The 19002-nt window shown below is 53.0% G+C and overlaps 1 protein-coding gene across 13 annotated transcripts in view; it reads right to left on the reverse strand.

Moving 5' to 3' along the window:
* The window catches only part of DOCK1 (dedicator of cytokinesis 1), a 493657-nt gene that overhangs the window by 439689 nt on the left and 34966 nt on the right, over positions 1-19002 (reverse strand). The window lies entirely within an intron of this gene.

Raw genomic sequence — 19002 nt, forward strand, 5'->3', positions numbered from 1 at the left:
ATGTTGCTTGTTTTCAGTATTGAAAGAAAAAAAAAAGGCTTTGCCGGGATCACCCTCTCCAATACCCACAACAGCAGTCTTTTCCTTGAGAGACACAAAAAGCCGCTCGCCTGAACAGCTGAATTCCTAACAACCCAAAACACCAGACATCCACAAACAGCAGTTACTTCATCGTGGCACAACAGATAACATAAAACTTGCCACTTTCACCATTTATAAGCAAATAACTCAGTGATGGCAATTGTGTCCTCAGTGACGTGCAACCCTCACCCCACCTATTTCCAAACGCTGCACCACTCCGCACGGAAGCCGCGTGCTGGCTGGGGCCGAATCCCTAGCAACTTCTCCTCCACTGCCCGTCCTGTGAACACGCTGCTCCAGGAACCTCACAGAAGTGGAACTGGACCGTCTGTCCTTCCGTGTCCGACCCCATCACTTAGGGAAATGTCCCCCCGCAGGGCCCATGTTGCGCCACGGTCACAGCCTCACTCCGCTCAGGCCTGAAGAACAGTCCACTTACGTGAGAGCCTACAAAACAAAGGAAACTGAAGACCTTCTTAGCAGCCTTGTAATCGCCACCTCACACGAGATCTTTCATTCCCACTGTAGATTTTATTTCTCTATGAACTAATAGCACATGACCTGAATATTCTTTTGACCAAACTGATTCGAAAAAACTGTCATGTGACCAAATGTTGATATTAAGCCAAGAGACTTCATTGCAATCACAGTAGATAAAAATACGCCCACCATCAAAAAGAAATGCTTCAAACTGACGGTGACACCCAACCATGTCTAAAATCCCCAGTGTTTGTCCTGATACACAGCATCCTGGAAAAGGCTGCGCATCTCTGAAATAAGCACACTGGAAGTTCTCCCCTTAAATTCAATCATACTCAGGTCAAACATCACTGTCACAAAGGAAACGGACGAGGTGTTCACAGCCCCAGGTATTTAGCTTGCCCACGCCCTACGCGATCGATTGTACCCGAAAGATCCCAGCCTTCGGTGTGCACTCCTTTGCAAAACCCCCAAACTTCTCACGCCAGCATCCCGCACCCACCAGCAGGACGAGGCTGGGCTCAGGTCACATCCTTCATGCTCCCTCACCTCACCCCATGAAATTCCCCCGGCAAGTATGGCGGGCCACCTCCACCTGGGACACTATCCCACCTCCTCCCAGCCACACTGCCTTGCCTGGGCCCTGCTTCCCACAGAAGGAAAGGAGCCAGCCTGCCCATGCCCGCGCACAGGGCTCTGCCTTGGCTGCTGGACCTCCCAGAGACAGAGCCCCGTCAAGAAAGCCGGGCCCACGGTGTGTCTGCTCTTCCAACTCTTTGTCCATCATTAGCTGGAGAAGCCAGACTGATGACAGAGGTGTGTGTGTGTGTGTGTGTGTGTGTGTGTGTGAAGACGTCCCCACTAAAGGAAAAACTATCAGAGAGCAGGAGGCCACACACTTTCCCATCATTCATTCATGCCGGCACTGCCAAGGACAGGCGGCTGCTTGGCGGAACAAGGGGTGGCCTTGACAAACCCGAGTGGCCTGAAGTGTCTCGGGCTGGCAGAGAATCTCAAATCTCAGGCCACACAGCCCTCATGTGCTCTGGGAAGATGGACCAAGGAGGCCCCAGCCTGACCGCCTGGATGGTCTCTCCATCTTTGGTTTCTCAATCTGTAAAACAAGGACAGTGATATACGTGTCTCACAGAACTGTGTGTGCCTATTTTAGACTTCTATCCACTTACTTAGAGAGACAGAGAATCTCCCCTCCAACTGGTTCATTCCCAAATGTCTGCCACAGCCAAGGTTGGGCCAGGCGGAAGCTGGAGCCAGGATCCAAACCCAGGTCTCTCATGTGGGTGTCAGGGACCCAGGTCTCTCATGGGGGTGTCAGGGACCCAGGTCTCTCACGTGGGTGTCAGGGACCCAGGTCTCTCACGTGGGTGTCAGGGACCCAGGTCTCTCATGGGGGTGTCAGGGACCCAGGTCTCTCATGTGGGTGTTAGGGACCCATACACGAGAGCCATCACCTGCTGCCTCTGAGAGTGCATATTAGCAGGAAGTAAAAATCAAGAGACGAGCCAGGCCTCACGCCCAGGTCCTCTGATACAGGATGCAAGCATTCCAGTGACAGCTTAACCTCAGGCCAATGCCCACCCCCAGAACCACACTTTGTGTCTTAAAGCAAATAATGCCGCCGATGGGTCTGGCGCAAGGGTGTCCACAGTGAGTGCCTGGAGGTCCCTAAGACACCTGCTGCTACCACAACTCTTCTCAAAAGCTGCAGCACCAACACCTCCACACGTTCACAAAAATTCTGAACCAAAGACCATCCGTAGGCAGAAAATCCAAATTCCACTTTCTATGGTATTTTCCTACATTTTTCCCCAAACTCATAAACTTTAAGTGGCTGTAACTGACAAAAATGGCTCTTATTAGCAGTTATTAAGTTTACTTAGCATTTTGTAGTGAGTCTTTATCAAGAAGTACCTGTGTCAGGTACAGAAAGCCCAGAGCATACGCTCGCTGTCCCCAGCTCAGCACAGCCACATCTTTAAGCCTTTAGGAAACATACATGCATTTATCACAGTGTGCACCGCATTCCTGCCTGTTCTGGCATAGATGTCGAGAAATGAACGCTTCAAATATAACACGAAATCAGATGAGCGTGCCACGTATACATACGTCCAGTCGTGGGCACTGGTGAAGAAGGGACACAGATTCCGTCCTCAGCGTCTCCCCCTCTGCACACCCTACCCCTCCCCGATGTGGACAACAGAAGGCAACAGACACAGGAACTCACGCTCAACCCTGAAAGGAGCCGAGAGTCTGATCTTACAGGTGAAGGAGAAGGATGTCAGGGGGCTACGACGGGGTCCCAGGTCACACAAGACAGCTGCCCGGCCCCAGCCCTGGTTCATTTTAGGGTTCACAACTACACCGTCCCATAAATAAAGGCAAATTTAAAACGCGACTACTCATAGGCATTTGACCAGGAGGGAGAGAGAGGAGGAAGCGTGGCAGACAGAATAGTGGCGCACCCCAGACAGCCCCGTCCAAAGCCTCAGAAGCCGTGTGCCACCCGACACGGACAGCGGGGCACTGCAAGGGGTCAAGCCCATGACCCCGAGAGGGAGGCCTTGATGCTGGATTCTGTGGTGGGGCCAAGGTTGACACAGGTCCTCACTGGAGGGAGGCAGGAGGCTGGAGTCCAGAGGGAAGGAGAGGGGGTCCAAGTCATACAAGAAAGGGCAAAGGTGGGCGGGTGGTTAGCCGGGCGGTTAAGGCACCGGTGAAGATGCCGTGTCCTGTGTCAAAGTGCCTGGGTTCGAAACCCAGCCCCCAGCTCTCGACTGCGGCTTCCTGCTAACGCTCACCCTGGGAGCCAGCAGAGACGGCTCCAGGAAGTGGGTCTCTGCCACTCACGTGGGAGCCCGGGACGGAACTCAGGCTCCCAGCCATGGCAGGCATCTGAGGAGTGAATCGGCAAACAGGAGAGCTCACCTGCGCGCGCGCTCTCTCTCTCTCTCTCTCTGCCTCTCATGTTAATAAATAAAAACTTAGAAATATACGAGGGGCAACATCAAGCCAAAGAGGCAGCAGCCTCCAGAAGTGGCTTCTCCCTGCACCTGCGGAGAAACTCAGCCCTGCCGACAGCCTGCCCCAAGACGTCTCCCGCGGCAGAAGACGGCGCACGTGCTCATTTGCGAGAACAGCAGCAAGGAACGGTGGGTAAAGTGCCCACGAGCACTACAGGCACACACGCACTGCGCTGCTCATTTATCCGTTCCTCAGTGCAGGAGGCGCCCCTACTACCGGCACCCAAACCTGACAGTTCCACGGCTGTAGGTCCCGAATCTCCAGTCATCTGAGAAGGCCCAGGACAATGCAGGATATATATATATATATAGAGAGAGAGAGAGAGAGAGAGAGAGAGAGAGACAGGCAGAGTGGACAGTGAGAGAGAGAGACAGAGAGAAAGGTCTTCCTTTGCCATTGGTTCACCCTCCAATGGCTGCCGCGCTGGCGTGCTGCGGCCGGCGCACCACACTGAGCCGATGGCAGGAGCCAGGTGCTTCCTCCTGGTCTCCCATGCTGGTGCAGGGCCCAAGCACTTGGGCCATCCTCCACTGCACTCCCGGGCCACAGCAGAGAGCTGGCCTGGAAGAGGGGCAACCGGGACAGAATCCGGTACCCCAACCGGGACTAGAACCCGGTGTGCCGGCGCTGCAGGCGGAGGATTAGCCTAGTGAGCCGCGGCGCTGGCGAATGCAGAAAATTTTTAAAAAATAAACAGACCCTTCCCTATTCTGATTTTTCAACCTTTCCAAGTGGTCCCTTACAGGGAGGGGGAAGGGCAGGGAGGAGGAAGAGCGGAGCATCTCCCTTGGAGACAGTGAGGACAGCGGCACTGGGCTTAACGAGGCGGCGCACGAGGACGGTGCTTATGGTGTCACTGGCTTTTCTCCTTTCTTTCCCTGGTCAGTTGAGGTCTGGGAACGACTCCAGAGGAGAGCAGTCATCACGGCCCAGCTGCTTCTGGGACTGTGTGGGGCTGTTTGCTTCGTCCAGCCTCCTTCTCAAACCCATCTGCCTCCGGTACAGCCTGGACACCGAGGGCACCAGGGCACGCACGTCCATTGGACTCTCACTCCTGGACACACTGTCCAGTGTGGAAGCGTCACTGCTGCTGGTGTGGGAAACGCGCAGGCAGACACCAAGCACCTGATGGTAGCTCCTGGTTGCTTTGTCTATTTCTCTTGCTGCAGGAGACAGCAGCAGCCCAGAGTGAGTACGCGGATCTGTTTGCTCCAATAAAAAATTAACACTGTGATCTGCGCCTCACTGACGACGTGCAGCAGACTCATCACTGCCGCTCAATCACCTGCTCTTAACAGCTTCCCGGTGGTTTTAGGGGAAGAACTGTGGCTCATGAATCCACAAGAAAGAAAGGAGACCTCCATGCACTCCAGCACCGCCAACAGCGCTGCCGGCGGTGCCACCAGGGGCAGCAGCTGCGGCGGCTGAACAGGATCAGAGCTGGTGGGAACGGTGCTGGTGGGAACCGTGCTGCTGCTGCTGCTGGTAATGAGGATAACGGTGACAGTGACGATGGTGATAACGGTGATGCTGGTGATGGTGACAAAGATGCTGGCAGTGATCATGATGATAGCAGCACTGGCAGTGATGATGGCAGTGCTGACGATGGTGGTGATGGTGGTGATGAGGCTGACGATGGTGGTGATGGTGGTGATGAGGCTGGTGGTGGTGGTGGTGATGAGGCTGATGGTGGTGGTGGTGATGGTGGTGATGAGGCTGATGGTGGTGGTGGTGATGGTGGTAATGAGGCTGATGGTGGTGGTGGTGATGGTGGTGATGGTGGTGATGAGGCTGGTGGTGATGGTGGTGGTGATGGTGGTGATGGTGGTAATGAGGCTGATGGTGGTGGTGATGGTGGTGATGAGGCTGATGGTGGTGGTGGTGGTGGTGATGAGGCTGATGGTGGTGGTGGTGATGGTGGTGATGAGGCTGATGGTGGTGATGGTGGTGATGAGGCTGGTGGTGGTGGTGGTGATGAGGCTGGTGGTGGTGGTGGTGGTGGTGATGAGGCTGACAGTGGTGATCATGATGCAGTGCTGACAATGATGGTGATAAGGCCGATGGTGATGGTGATGGTGATGGCAGTGCTGATAATGCTGGTGATGAGGCTGATGGTGGTGGTGGTGATGATGGTGATGATGGTGGTGGTGGTGGTGGTGCTGGTGGTGATGAAGGTGAGGATGATGATGATGATGGTGATGACTGTGGTGGTGGTGGTAGTGGTGATGGTGATAAAGCTGATGGTGATGATGGTGATAGGCTGATGGTGGTGACGGTGGTGATGATGGTGGTGGTGGTAGTGGTGCCTGTGGTGATGAGGCTGATGGTGGTGATGGTGATGGTGATGGTGATGATGATGGCAGTGCTGATAATGATGGTGATGAGGCTGATGGTGGTGGTGGTGCCGGTGGTGATCAAGGTGAGGATGATGATGGTGATGACTGTGGTGGTGGTGGTGGTGGTGGTACAGGTGGTGATGAGGCTGATGGTGATGATGATGATGGTGATAATGACGATAGTGATGACTGTGGTGGTGGTGATGGTGATAAAACTGATGGTGGTGATGGTGGTGATGATGGTGATGATGGTGGTGGTGGTGGTGGTGCCGGTGGTGATGAAGGTGAGGATAATGATGGTGATAATGATGATGGTGATGACTGTGGTGGTGGTGGCGGTGTTGGCGATGAAGCTGATGGTGATGATGGTGATGGTGATGATGATGGCAGTGCTGATAATGATGGTGATGAGAAAGATAAAAGCAGTGGTGATAATGATGATTGTGGTGGTAAAAAGGCTGACGGTGACAATGACACCGGCTCATACCTACTGAGGATATGCATGGCCCAGGCAGTGAGTTAAAAGCTTTGTGTGCTCAGACCAATTTACCTCACAAGAGTTCTATGGGGTAAATATAGATTTTCTTTCTCATTCTCCTCAATCAGGGCTGACAGCAGCTCAGGGTCTACCCATGAACGAGCAGCCAGTGCAGAAGCACAGAGAGCCTGCAAACGGTCTGGAGAAACAGAGTCCTACACAGTCGGTCTCATCCCCAGCCACCAGCCAGAGTCGGCCAGACCCCGCAGGGCCTCACTCAGCGGTTCACCGGAAACCACAAGGTCCAGCCCGGAGTTCACGCTCCACTCCTGATGACCACCACATCTGAAACCCCGTGCTAATGAACGTCTCATTCCTTACAAGGAAGAACCCAAGGTAGGGTAACTCCATAAACAAAGCCGGCTCCACATTCGAAAACCAATGGGTACAACTCATCACATCAACAGAATCAAGAACAGAAAACCCTCTGATGACCATGGACCAACTGTAGGATGCAATGCAACTCCGTTCAGGGGAAAAACCAAAACCTACAGGACTACTCTCTCACGAGAAAGAAAAAACCCACGACAGTCCATCAACTCATTTAACAGATGAAAACAGCAAGGCTGCAGAGGAGTTATGACTTGCTGAAGGGGACAGCCCTGGGCCACTGTGTCTGCCCTCCCAGTCTCTGCACCCCACACTGCCTGGCCAAGTCTCCAGCACCTCTCAGTGAGACGTACGCACCCCTCCTCTTCTCCCCACCAGAGTCCCCCTCCCGAAGGCTCACTCCGATTGCCGCACCATCCGCTCCACTTCCTGAATCATGCTAACCCCTCCAGCCCAGTGGTCAAAGCTCTGTAGGATCTGACTCCACCCCACCATTCCAACCTCAACTCCACACACTCACCTGCCCCCAGCCTGCCCCGAGTTGCTCTAGCCATTAGGAATGTCCTTGCTCCCTCAACCTCTGACCGCCCCACTTGTCCACAGGTCAGTCTTTAATTCTGAATCCTTATCCAGGACCTCCCTGATGTCGAACCACCAAAGATATGTTGCAGGCACGCCCGCACTTCCCTATACACTGTCAACCATCCCAGTACTTTGTGGAGTTGCTTTTCCGTCTCTCCCACCAGAACACAAACTTCTCAAGGGAGGTAAACATTTGTTAACCATTGAATTTCCCATAATCGCTAACACCAGGCTTTGCAGGCACTCAATAAAAACTCACTCACTCTATCCAGATCACAAAGCATTCATTCTTGTGCAGTTTGCAATGGAGGGAAAGCAAAAACCTATCATTTGTTCCTCTTCAAAATACTCTTGCCCTCTGCAGAAAGATCCAGGAACCTGAGACTGAATCAGTAAGAAAGACACAACATCAGCTTTCCTGGTTCTTTCTGGGTCTTTTCCACCATCAGTGCTTAGGTGCAAAGCCTGCTTATCGCATGGAAGCTGCAGACTTGGCCACACGTTACTTCTCTGAATTAGCTCGGCTCAGGGTTTCTCTGAATCCTACGCGCTCTGGAACGTGACTTCAGGACTTCAAGTAGCAACTTAAACGTTAGTTGTTTGGAAAACTCAACATGTGTAGCTGCATCTGTAATCTCCTATCTTTGTTCTGTCAACAGATGGAAAAGATGGTCAGTGGCCTGCATCCTCTCAGGCTTCTTACAGCCTCTTTCCCAAGGCCCATCCGCCTGCCCTTGGGTGTTTCCAAACATGGCATTCGCTTAGTCCATGCTAGCCACACACATTCAGCACTCCCCAGTCCTCTCTCCGTGCTGGCATTCACTTAGTCCATGCTAGCCACACACATTCAGCACTCCCCAATCCTCTCTCCGTGCCTGCTCTGCTCCATGCCAAGCCAGCACCAGGGGTTTGAGAAAAGAGTTGAACCAGCTGCAGCGGCATCACCTGGTCTCTTAGAAACAACCCTTTCACACCCCTGGCCACTCAGGAAATACCAGGCAGAGAGAATCAGAACGTTACACACATCGTTGAAACTTGACCTTGGGGCACACAGCCCCCCACTCCCAACACTCGGTGAGGCTGGAGAACAAAGTCTACTACATCGTTGTAAGTAGCTAACAATCAACACTACCAATAACAGTCCTCACGGGAATTTGGTGCCAGTAACCACAAATAAAAGAAGAAATACGTCAGCCCTCAACAAGCAGCAGGCTTAGGGAGCTGGGGAATGGGGCTCCTGAACTCCCTTCAGAGACTGCCACCTGCACCACTGCCGGCTTCTGTGACACCCAGCCCACTCCTCCCAGGACTGACTCAGGCGCAAACGCCTTCAGCGGGGTCAGAGCCCCGGAGAGATGACAGGCGCCGAGTCAGAGCACGTACTACCTCCTATTACAAGCAGCTTGTGGTCTGTGCCTGCTCCATCCGGCTGCGAGGGAACCAAGCACAGACCCACGCCTCATTTGGGGCAACACCTGACAACACCTGACACACAGTGGGCTCTCTAACACCAGATGGAGGGGAGGGGAGGGTGGGAAAGGAAGCCTACGCTGGTTCTTAGAGCTTCATTCTAATACTAAAAGTGCTGTCTCTAATACTTTTTGAAGATGAAATGAATAAAAGTAAGAAAATACTCGGGAATAAACTTAACCACGGAGACAAAGGACGAGCAATGAAGGCAGCAAAACGTTACTTAGAGAAATTAGACATAAACAGATGGAATGATGCTCGCGTTTATGGAGGAGGAGACTTGATATTATTTAGACGTCTGCATGGAAAATGATCAACGGATGCAATTCCCACTGACAGCCCAACACTGCTTCTCAGAAATCGAAGGATCTGGGCTCTCAGAACAGCCGAAGCATCCTTAAAAGGAAGAACAAAGTTGCAGGCGTCACATGCCCAGATTTCCACACTTCCTACAGCTACAGTAATAACAACACGGTGGTGCTGGCATGAAGACAAACACAGAGACCAGTGGAAAAGAACAGAGCCCAGAAATAAGGTCCAGTGACTTTAACAAGGGTGCAAGACCATTCAATGGGAAAAGATAGTCCTTTCAACACACGATGCTGAGGGAACTAGACAGCCACTTGCCAAAAAATAAAAAAATAAAAAGCTGGAATCTCCTATCATTCACAAGAACTATGGTGGATGAAAGACCAAAACTTAAAAAATGAAACTCTCAGAAGAAAATATAGGGAAAAATGATAAGAATTTGGCAATAACTTCTCGGGTATGATATCACAAGTATAGGCAACAGAAGAAAAAAAAACTCAAAATTAAACTGTTGGGCACCAAAGATAGTATTAACAGAGTAAAAAGGCAACTCACAAAATGAGAGAAAGTACTCATAAATCCAACATCTGCTATGGGAATGGTATCTAGAATGTATCAAGAATCCTACAATTCAACAAAAAAAATTAACTAAAAAATGTTCAAATGACTTGAAATAGAAATTTCTCCAAAGAAAAGACACAAATGGCCCACACACACACGAAACAAAGCTTAACAACCCAGTCCACTCAAAAACAAGGAAATATCATTTTACACCCACTAGGATTGCTGTTATTACTTCCTCTCCTACAAAAAAAAAAAAAAAGGTGGAAAAATAACAAGTCCTGGTGAGGTGCCAAGAAATTAGAACCCTGCATGTAAATATGACGTGGGGCAGCTACGGTGGGAAACAGCAAACCCACGAGTGAGGCTGCTGCAATCCCAGCTCCAGGTGTGTGCCTGGAGGAGTAAAACAAGGACCCGAGAGGCAAGTGCACACCCACTCACGGCAGCATCAGCCACGAGAGCCGCCCACTGTGCGCTGACAGAGGGATGTGCACAAGGCGAGCCCCGGAGCCACAGGATGTCACGGATGAGCCTTGCAGACGGGCGCTGGGCGAGGAGACGACCGCTCACACTGAGTGACTGCAGTGTGGGAGGTTCCGGGAGAAGTCCAATGCACAGACAGGAAGTGGCTGGGTGATTGCCAGGGGCCAGGGGAGGGGCGGGGCGCTTCTGCTGAGGATGGACAGGGTTCACGGAGGAGACAAAACAGCTGGGAGACGGCGGTGGAGAGGCTGCCAACGATGCCTGGAGAGGCGTTGGTGGTTCAGTGCTGAGCGCAGCTGCCTACAACGCAAGGGTGCCCCGTGCCACATGCTGTGGCAGGCAACGTCTATTTTATCACAACTAAAGGCACAACGCATGAAAGGAAAGGGTCCCAGGGCCGGCGCTGTGGCACAGTGGGTGGAAGCCTTGGCCTAAAGCACCGGCATCCCATATGGGTGCCAGTTCTAGTCCCAGCTGCTTCTCTTCTGATCCCGCTCCCTGCTGTGGCCTGGGATGGCAGTGGAGGATGGCCCAAGTCCTTGGGCCCCTGCACCACGTGGGAGACCGGAGGAAGCTCCTGGCTCCACATCAGCACAGCTCTGGCCATTGTAGCCATCTGGGGAGTGAATCAGCAGATGGAAGACCTCTCTCTCTCTCTCTCTGTCTGCCTCTCTCTGTAACTCTTTCAAATAAATAAAATAAATCTTAAAAAAAAGAAAAAAAAAAAAAAGGAAAGGAAAGGTTCCCACGGCATATGAGCACCAGTTCCCCAGGGACCACACATCTCCCATTCCTGGGAGTGGAAGACCCCGTGGCTCCACATCCCCTAGCATGGTCAAGCAGGAGAGGAGCTCCAGGACCAAGAACACCTCCAGCTGCGTTTCCACAGGCAAACGTGTGTGTGTGTGTGTGTGTGTGTGTGTGTCTGACAGAATGCCCCACATTCCATGAAAAATGGTACCACATTCAAAGTCACTGAACGGGAGCCGGCATTAGTGGCACAGCGGGTAAAGGCGTCGCCTGCAACACAGGCCCCCTATATGGGTGCAGGGTCAAGTCTTGGTGGCTCCCCATCCTATCCAGCTCCCTACTAGTGTGCTGGCATCCCATATGGACCCCGGTTTGTGTCCCAGATGCTCCTCTTCCAATCCAGTTCTCCGCTTATGGCCTGGGAAAGCAGTGGAAGATGGGTGCACCCAAGTGGGAGCCCCAAATGAAGGTCCTGGCTTTGGCCTGGCCCAGCCCTGGCTGCTGCAGTCATTTGGGAAGTAAATCAGTGGATGGGATACCAACCTCTCTCTCTTTATCTCTGCCTCCCCGCCTCTCTCTGTAACTCTGCCTATCAAATAAATAAAATTAATCTTTAGATAAAAATCACCAAGTAATATCTTTCTTTCTTAACACAGTGTTTCTCTATCCATAAACCACACATCCTGCAGCAGTGTTTTGCGTATTTTGTACAATGTTAAGATATCAAAATCAAGGAGCTCACCCAAGTAATTAAAGAAATGGGGGGAGGGGGAGGGAGGGAGGTCATTTGATATTCAGCATCCGTTTTGCCTTTGGGACAGAAACAGGTGGGCGGGATGGTGAAGATAAGACTGAACAGAAACACACAAAAGAGGCTCTGCTCCAATTCTAATTGAACTGATAAACACAATCCAAAGACATTTTAATATCTTCCTTCAGAATAAAACATCACTTTATGCCTTACCCGCAACGAGCCTGCAACTGTCGCCTTTCGGTCTGTCCAAAGGCCACAGTGCGGAAGCCTGCAGGACACTGAGGACATGCACCGGGCTGCGGGTGCACGTGGCCTCGCTGCTCTGCCTGCTTTGCCATTTCCATCTTTCATAAACTTTCACAAACTCATTCTCGTGCTGAAGGTCTTCCACATTCGCAAAAAATAAAAGACTTAGATGACCTGAAATTATCTATTTTTGCATTGAATTTTGCTCAGGAGCAAGGAGACATAGGGGAGAGTGAATCTCTGTGGTCAGACAGAAAGGTTATTGCAACTTGGGAAGATAATCGAAACAAAATAACCCAGCGCTCACAGCTTGGCAACGGGGACTTCACAGCGACCTCGCACGGCCGACCCGGCCACTAGCCACTGCCAGCCCCAGGAGGCTGCCTGCTGGGATACCAGGCCTGGTCTCGGTGAGACTGCACCCCGGGCAGCCAGGACCTCCCCAGGGTTTGACAAGAGGGCGGTTGTTTCTTCCTCTGCTCTGAACCCAGCCAGGCCCTGCACTTTCCCGAAGGGTCCACTCCACACGGACAACAGGCACAGGCTTGGGGACCTCTGAAGCACAGGCCAGCTGGGGTCTCCATCACGGGAGAAAAGGAAAACCAGGTAGGGACAGAAACACTGGGCTTATGGGTCGGCGTTGTGGCATAGCAGGCTAAGCCTCAGCCTGTGGCACCCGCGTCCAAAATGGCTATCAGTTCAAGTCCAGGCTGCTCCACTTCCAATCCAGCTCCCTGCTAGTGCACCTGGAAAAGCAGGAGAGGACGGCCCAAGTGCTTCAGTCCCTGCACCTACACAAAGTTCCTGGCTCTGGGCTTTGGTCTGGCCCAGCCCTGCCCACTGTGGCCATCTGGGGAGTGAATCAGTAGATGGAAGATCTCTCTCTGTTTCTCCCCCTCTCTGTAACTCTGCCTTTCAAGCAAATAAAATCAAGAAAGACAGAAAGACAGAAAGACAGAAAGAAAGAAAGAAAGAGAAAGGAAGGAGGGAAGGAGAAGAAACAAACATGGCCCAGAATCACTGACTTGTGACACCAGGTGATGAGGTTCCACTGTCACCCCCCAAACTCCTCTTCCTGGGCTTCACAGATAAACCTCAGTAGGGGCCGGCGCTGTGCCACAGTCTGCAGTGCTGACATCCTACATGGGCACCAGTTTGAGTCCCAGCTTTTCTACTTCCCATCCAGCTCTCTGCTGTGGCCTGGGAAAGCAGCAGAAGATGGCCCAAGTCCTTGGGCCCCTGCACCCGCGTGGGAGACTCGGAAGAAGCTCCTGGCTCCTGGTTTCGGATCGGCGCAGCTCCAGCCATTACGGCCATTTGGGGAGTGAACCAGCAGATGGAAGACCTCTCTCTGTCTCTCTCTCTCTCTGCCTCTGCCTCTCTGTAACTCTACCTTTCAAATAAATAATAAATAAATCTTACCAAAAAAAGCCTCAGTGACTTGTTCTGCAGAAATGAGGCTGCTGCTCCCCCTCCCCCTCCTCACATGTCAAATCCTTAAGTCTAAAATTGATGGTGATCAATAAAGAAAAGGGAACATTTCAGAATGCACATTTGCTTAGCATATATGTACATGTAAGCACACGTGAAATTCACATGCAATACAGATACACATTTGTACATGTAAACCCATGTGAAACCCACATGTATTAGATATATATACATGTAAGCACACATGAAATTCACATGCAGTAGAGATACATATATGTACATGTAAGCGCACATGAAGTTCACAAATAAAGCAGCAGTCAACCAAGGGGAACAGAAGGGATCCCGCGGACTGAACCACAGGCGGCCGTGTGCCCTCCCCCCAGGTCTCCATCCAGAGCTCACTGGCAGGCTTGGCCCCTCACCTTGGTATGAAATCCTTCCCCGTCACTCCCCATTCCCCCAGTGAGGATGGAACGGTACCCTCACACGTGCTCTTGACAGCACCCCTCCACGCCCCAAAAAAAACACCAGACACCTGCCCATCTGCCGCTCACTGCTGGATGCACAGCTCACATCACAGGTGTCCAACAAATGTCTGCCAAACGCAGCTTCGAATAAAGCCCCAGCTCCCCAACAGCTCCTCTGAACCCCACGGGGCTGCAGACCCCTGTGCCCCCTGGGGCCCAATACCCCTCCCCCACCCTGCACTGTCTCCATCTCAGCATCCGAGCTCCACAACGCCTGGCACCTGGTGCCGCAGTGTTTGCTGACTGCATCATTTCATTCTTCAGTACAGGGGCAGACATTTGGAGCAGGGGTTAAGACGCCCTTAGGATGCCCACATCCCCTATGAGTGCCTGGGTTCAAGTTCCCACTCTGCTTCCCGCTAATGCACACCCTGGAAGGCAGCAACTGATGGCTCAATACTTGGGTTCCTGCTCCATCTGTGGTAGATCCAGATAGAGAAACGTCCCTGGCTCCAGCTCTGGCCGTTGCAGGCATTTGGGGGATGAACCAGCAGAGAGAAGATCTCCCTCTGTCTTTCTCTGTCTCACTACCATTAGAATAAAATAAGAAAACAAATGGAAGAAAAGCACAAATAAATAAAACAGTACAGGGATTCAGGCTGCAAGACCATCTTTTGAATCCTGGATCCACTAGGGGTGAAAACATGGTTGTGTTTGCAGTTGCTCCACACTGGAAACCAAAGACCAGACCCAGGTGTCAGCTGGCGGAGACGAGCCCGCCCCTCTAATGAGACAGGCGCATCCTGGAGTCCCAGCCCCACTCCCACAAGAGAAGCACAGATGCTCCCATTTGGGCAACTGGAGCCAGCAGCCTCCCGTGGGCACCTGCACACACAGCCAGCAGAGCAAACCAGGGGGCAGTCGGAGCTGGCCGGTGGCGATTCTACCTGGTGAAGGTGCTGTCCACATGCGGGACCTCTCAGAGAAGAGACCTGGGTGCAGCCAGGGGGCAAGAGCTGAGCAGCACCCACCAGGGGGAGAGGAGGACTCCGCACGGTCCCAGCCCCCAAAATCTGGGTGAGGTCACCAGAGCCCCGGCCTTTACCATGGGGCCCCAGTGTTCCATCTTCCCCAGCAAACCGTCCACTTCACGCAGCAGGGCCTCAACCTCTCCCTGCTGGCTCCACACACCCCTCCTGCTACCTGCACATGGTCGGCCCCCACAACGACGTGGGGACCGCTAAGCCAAGATGGCAGAGAAGCCATTTCTTCCCTTTCAGGCCGCCCTCTGGGTGGGGGGCTTCTGGGGCCACCTAGAGAGAGAACACCTCACAAGCAAGAGGGCACCCAGCTACGCATGGATGTCCTCACGGACATCTGCCCGGTACGTCCTATTCACACGTAATTAATAGAGATAGTAAAATACACAACTTGCGTCCCAGGTCTTTGTTGACATGGCGTACACCCAAAACAACAAGGCACAGGTGTCTGCCCGTGTCCCTGTCTAGGAAATTTACCCATGCAACACCACTGTCTGATGTCCATTACTCAGGTAAACTGTACCAATTCTCGTGCTACATATAAATGGAATGATACCTACACGCACACACATACACACAAGGGGTCTCCATATGTACATGCATACGTGCAAGAGGGCTTCAAAAAGTCCTCGGGAATGCATATTATGAGAAAATACTATTCACGGATTTCAATATTTTTGCACCAAAATCAACATACCCTTTAATTCCATTTTTTCCATGAACTTGCACGTGTGTGTGCAGTGTGTGTGTAGTGTGTGTGTGTATGTACACATGTGCTCTTCCGTTCAGCATTTAGCGGTTTATCAGGCGCTGTATCAGGTGCTCGCCTTTTTAACTGTTGGACAGACAGGATTCCACTGTACCCTGGATCACTGGGCTTTCTCGTTCGCCTGCTGGCTGCCATCCGACTCACTGATTTCGGGTTTGGAGCTGTTATAAATAAGGCTGCCATGAATCCTGCGAAACCTGTTTCCAGCCAGTGATGAGCAGTGTTCACAGTTTTGCAAAGTTGCACTTGGCAAGCCGCCTCTGGAGAGCCAGCAGGGGTCCCCCAATCTGGAGGGGAACCCCCATTAGTGCTGCAAGAGGGAGGCAGCCCCTGCTCCCCAGGGACTCACTTGTCACCAAGGAAACATTTGGTTTCTTTGTAGTTTGTTGAAATTCCTCCTCTGCAGTGTAACATTATTTAGCTTTGATAAAAAATAAAAGTGAAGATTAAGAAACCATCAAGCCCTCAAAACAACAAAGCCACGCGCACATGAAGGAGCCTCTGTCCTGTGTGTGTCCCCCCTGCAGCTGGGCCAGGGCTCCCTGCCTCCCAGTTAGAGCGTTTGTCTCCCTCCCTCCGGGCTCTGCTCTGACCCCAGCCTCCTGCAATGCCCTGGGGAGCAGACCAGTGTGCCCACAGCCCCTCTGTGCAGAGGAGGGAAGGGAGGCCAGGGGCAGCTGTGTGCTGTGCCTGAGAAGTGAGGGCACACCCACTCCCCAGTCGCGGCCACTTCACCTCAGCTGCCCCAGGGCCCCAGCCCTACTACAAGGCAGGCTGGCCCCCTTCTCCCTCCGAGCTGTGCTCTCAGAGTCAAAGCAGGCTCAACCCCAAGTCCCTGCCTGCTCCGTGCCCTTGGACAGGCAACCCAAGCTCTGGGAACCCCAGTCTCTCCCTCTGTGAAATGGGCACAACAGGTATGTAGAATAACATACACACACACACACACACACACACACACTTCCCCAGCCAGGGCTGCCCCAAGCACGTGCACTGTCAATGTCAGCTAAAATAAGAACTCAAGTGTGCGGGGCGATCCGCTCTCCTCCAGCGGCAAGGCGCACGGAAAGTACCTCCGCCACTACAGGGCCGTCTCCCAGCCAGCCTGCTGCTGTGCCCTCCTCCTGTTCCCTGCCCCCCCACCCCCCACCCCCAGCACCTCTCTCCCTGCCACTCACTCCGCTGGACCAGCACAGGGTGCAGTCATTTCTGAATGAGCAGTGGGGAGACGCTCATACTCTGCAGGGCCCCGGCAGGGTCACAAGCCCAGGCCTCCTCTCTCGGGGCACTCCACGCACCCAGAAGCCCCGACAGAGGGCTGCACTCTGGAGGGAGAAGGCTGTGCACGCGGATGCTAATTGCAATGACCTCCTCCTAGCGCCCGTGCAGCCCAGACACAGCCCCTCTTGTTCCCAGGAGGGAGAACCAACACTGGGCAGGGGCAGCCTGGGAGAAAGTGTTTTCACACTTGCAGGCGGAAGCCAGGCACAACGGGGAGAGCCCATAACCCGCACAGCCAGGGCCCCAGCCAGACCTGCGACGCTTGCTGTTGCCGCCTGCTTCACCAGGCAGGTGGACGAGGCCGGCCCCACCCTGCCCTTACCCACCACCATTGAAGCCAACTAGCGTGCAGGGTGGGTTCCCAGGGCACACAGGACCAATCTTCCCGTAGTTAGCAGCCTGATCAATTTGCCTTCCCTGGAAAGAGCCCAAAGACGTGGAGAAGGCGGTGTGCTGTCCGTGAGAGGAGCAGGTGCAGTGAGCTCTGCTCTCCACACCTACATAACAGGGCCTCGCAGGCCTGCCCAGACCCAGAGCCCAGCATGGACTGCGGCAGTCATGCCTGGAGTCACGCCCTGCGAGGTGGTCGTCTGCTGAGAACACTGTCCCGGGCTTGGGCTGCCAGCAACCACCGGCAGGCTCGGGCAGCCCCAGCCTCTGTGTCCCCCACGCCTGGCTAAACCTCCATCCTCTTGAACATGGAAGGGCGAGCCTGAGAGATGGTCGGTTCCCAGCAGGCTCGGCTACACAATTTCCAGGGCCCAGTGCAAATTGAAAGCATGAAGTCCTTCATTCAAAAAAACACTGTAACCCTCAAGACAGGAGGACAACAACAACAACAATAATAATAACAGGTGCCATAAGGATCTGATGAAGTTGGAACCCTTTGTGATAGACAGCAGTGCAGCAAGTGTAGGTCACTGCTTGGGAGAGTTCCTCCAAAGAAAATCAGAGAGCCAGCACGTGATCCTGCAAATCCACGTCTGGGAGTGCAGCCTATGGGGCGAACGCAGGGTGACAGACAGACACCTGCGCACCCACGTTCCCCGCACCAGGATTCACAACAGCAAACAGCCCGAGGGTCGAGGCAGGCACAGGTGGTCTCCCCAGTCCATGGAGTTTACTCAGCATGGATGAGGTCCTGGTGTGATGAGATCTGAGGCCGTCACAAAGGGACACACACGTGGTCACAGAGACAGGAAGCGGAAGCCTGGCGCTGGGGCGAGGGTGGCCTGAGGAGCTGGTGCCTGGAGGACACAGTTTTCTGTTGTGCAAGAATGTGTTTAACGCCACTGAACTGTGTATCTTAAAAAACAGTTAACATGAGTACTTTTACTCTCGGTATATTTTACAATAAATAAACAAAGTTCAGGATGCGACGGCATCAGACTAAGCCCGGGGCCCTGTGTGACCCCACAGGAGTCAGGCCGAGGACGCTGGCTCTGGATCCACAGGGATCTTCCCAGGATCGGGTGCCCCAGTTTGCGGGGGCTGGCCCAGCAGAGCTGCTGTGAGCCTGATGAGCAATGTCGTACTTTAATAGTGGTTTCAATTGACTATAAAAATACAGTATCACATAATAAAATTGCTTTTGCACCAGGGTAGAAGTACTTAGCAAGAGATGAGAAATACTTAGCAAGAGGCCATAAAACCCTATCTGCTCACCTACAGAGATGCTGCTGCACAGGACACAACAGAAGAGGAGAAAGGAAAGGAGAGGAAAACTCGCCCCAAGAGCGCACACAGTGGCGCCCCCACCCCCCCAAGACTCGCAGGCAGGGTCACTCAGACTCGCTCACCGCCGTAAGCAAGAAAATGAAAAGCTCCCTGCTCTCCTTGCTGGTTCTTTCGTTCTAACGATCAAATGCCCACCTCTGACATCGGGAAAGCCAGAGTCCCTGCAGGTCCCCCTGCTCCATCTACCCACCTGTGCGGGGTCCCGGCCACTGGGCCACAGCACCCTCCAACCCGACCAGAGAAAGGCTCCCAGCAAAGCAGCTTCCGGCAAAGTTCCCAAGTACAGATGGAGGCTGCAGGTCCCACACTAACTCC

This window comes from Oryctolagus cuniculus, chromosome 15, assembly GCF_051225735.1.
Source record: "Oryctolagus cuniculus isolate XC-2025 breed Fujian yellow rabbit chromosome 15, ASM5122573v1, whole genome shotgun sequence".
Lineage (NCBI taxonomy): Eukaryota > Metazoa > Chordata > Mammalia > Lagomorpha > Leporidae > Oryctolagus > Oryctolagus cuniculus.